Source organism: Octodon degus, unplaced genomic scaffold (genome assembly GCF_000260255.1).
Source record: "Octodon degus isolate 3935 unplaced genomic scaffold, OctDeg1.0 scaffold00001, whole genome shotgun sequence".
In the NCBI taxonomy this organism is placed as follows: Eukaryota; Metazoa; Chordata; class Mammalia; order Rodentia; family Octodontidae; genus Octodon; species Octodon degus.
Genome location: NW_004524577.1, coordinates 27,675,883 through 27,678,602, shown reverse-complemented (window position 1 = coordinate 27,678,602; position 2,720 = coordinate 27,675,883). Strand labels below are relative to the sequence as shown.

The 2,720-nt window shown below is 46.1% G+C and overlaps 1 pseudogene; it reads right to left on the bottom strand.

Moving 5' to 3' along the window:
* Positions 1–386: 386 nt before the first annotated feature.
* LOC105742025 lies at positions 387–2,323 on the bottom strand (annotated as a pseudogene).
* Between the last annotated feature and the right edge of the window lie 397 nt (positions 2,324–2,720).

Below are 2,720 nucleotides of genomic sequence, written 5' to 3'. Positions count from 1 at the left end.
TTATAAACATTTGAAATTTTATTTAAAAAAAAAAAAGCACATCACAACCATGAACATTGTTGCAGTCAGAGGCCCTCTTGGTTCTCCACAATGATAATTGAGCATGCTCAAAAGGGTTCCCACTGTTAAATCTTATTTAAACAACCATCTTTAAAAGAAGGGAAAAAGAATTCAGCATGCTACCATTTAACCTGTTTAAATGTTTCTTCATAAATGGTGAAAAATACTAAAGCATAGACAAGGAATAATCATAATGTTGTGGCCAACATTATAAATATGGAGTTATAAATTTAAAACATTTTCTTCATTAATAAATAAATCTGGTAGTCAATGCAGCTCTGCGGGGTCTCTGTGTCCAGAAGGGTCTCTGTGCTCCTGATGGTGGTTCACTTTATCCATGTTTCAGGTTCTCCATGTCTACCTCTTATTCCTCCCATTTGTTCTATCAGAGGTCTGGGAGGGCCCACTGGACCATCTCATCTTCCTTTGCCAAAGCAACCTTGGTCCATGCCATGGCCAACACAGGAGCCATCTCTGTCTCCACCACAGCCACCTTTGAACATTCCACCAGGACCACTGCAGTCCATGAGGTCACCTGTTGCTCCCCGCATGCCACCAGGGTCACCTCTGCTACGATCACCACCTGGAGGTGGGAAGGGTGGCAGGAGGAAGCATTCAGGTTTCCGGGCCTTACACTGGTTGCATTCTGTTCTCCAAGCAAAGCTCTGGTTTCCACAATCCAGATTGGGACAATGACAATAACCAGCTTGATGTTGGACATTTCTTCCTCCAGAGGGGTTTTCACAGGAACCCCGGAGGCCTCTTTCAGGGAAGTCTCCTCTGTCTCCTCCATGGCCTCCCATGTGACCCATGGGTCCCCCAGGACCTGCTGGGCTACCTGAACCTCCACGGAGTGGTGCTGGCATCCCTCTGCCCTCACAGGGTGCCATGCCACCTCACATGCTGTTCATTGGAGGCTTCTTCCAAGCAAGGCGGATTTTAAGTTTGCTTCCTTGAACATCTTTCCCTTCAAACCACTCAACAGCAGCCTTGGCAGTCAGTGGATATTCAAAGGACTCTGTGGCCTCACCTTTGGGCTTTCCTGTCCAGGTAGATGTAGATCATGGGTTGCCCAGTTCTCTTGTTAATTTTAACAACCCCACATTGCTTAAAGAAATCTGCCAGATTGAGTGTTACATTGTCATTTAGTCCTTGTACGTAAATTGCCCTGTTGTCAGAGTCTTCATCAGGATCTATGGGAGGGCTAGATTAAGATCTGGTCCTTCATCCATGGGTCCATGAGGCTTACTGAAGCCACCTTGCTCTCCAGAGCCCATTCCACTGTGTCCTCCTCCCCACCACCTCTGCATATGCCTCCACAATCAAATCTCCCTCTTTCCCATCAGGGCCACTCATGCTCCACTTTTCTCCTGGTCAGAAAAATCCTCCAGGTCTACAAACACCCATGCTACTGGAGTGGTCCTATCGGAATAAACTCTGCTGCCCATAGCTGCTGCTCTGTTGGCTACACTGACTTGGAGCCTGGCTGTAGGATCCAGTCTGGGGGGCATAACTAGTGGGAGGGTGCTGTCCATAACTGCTTTGTTGACCATAGCTACTCTGCTGTCCATAGCTGCTTAGCTGCTCATAGTTACTCTCTGCTGAGAGTAACTGCTCTGATCATAACTAGTGGGCTGTGTAGAGGAATTGCTGGTAGGAGGATAAGATGGAGGTAGAGTGACTAGCTGCATTGGGTAGCTTCTAGGAACCTTGGGACAACTGTAGTTATGTTATCCACAGCCTAGGCTGGGCTGGTTATAACCCCCCTGTGCTAGACTGAGGTTCATTAATCTCAGTTAGCTTGTTACCACCCTGTGGTCTTGCAGATGCAGTAGTTGCTGGCTACTGCCCATAGGCTGGGTAAGCAGGCTGGGTGCTGTATGCAGACTGAGCTGCATAAGAAGCCTAGGTGGTGGTGACTGTAGCAGTGGGGTGGTATCATAAGTGCCAGCGTCATACCCCTGGACAGGTTGGCTATACGCTCAGGGACAGCTGGAGCAGTATAACCAGTGGGAGGCTGTCCCTAAGAAGTTGTATACGCAGTCTGCCCATAGGCGGAAGTGGTCTGAGCCTGGGTATAGCTGACATGAGTAGGCTGTCCATAGTTCTCATTACTTTGTTGCCTAAATGCATGGGTGGTCTATGCATATCCTTGAGTTGGCTGGGTGGTATAAGCACTGTAACCCTGCTGGGCTGCAGCTTAGCTGTAGGACCGTAATCCCTGGAAGCCATTTTCTCTCCTTCCTCCTCGTTCTCTCAACATCTGCCATCCTTCTCAATTTTTAATAATGTATTCCTCACTATCACCTGAGACATCATCAAAATAGCTTTCATCATCCATATTTCTACAATATTCCATCCAGAACTACTTAGGTAATTCCTAAGAAAACAGACAATTTCCCTACAACTTTTTTCTTCTGCTCAGCTCTCACCATAAATATCCTTATAGCTCTTTTCATGAAAAATGTACTACAAAACTTTTTGGCCTCAATTCATTACTCACTCCCAAAGCTGCTTTTCACATTTTTGGTTATTTGTTACAGCAGTACTCCACTTGTTACTACTATTTTTGGTCTTGGCCTATTCAAGCTGCTATATAACAAAAGATCTTCGACTAGCCAGTTTATAAACAACATAAATTTATTGCTCAACTGTTTTAG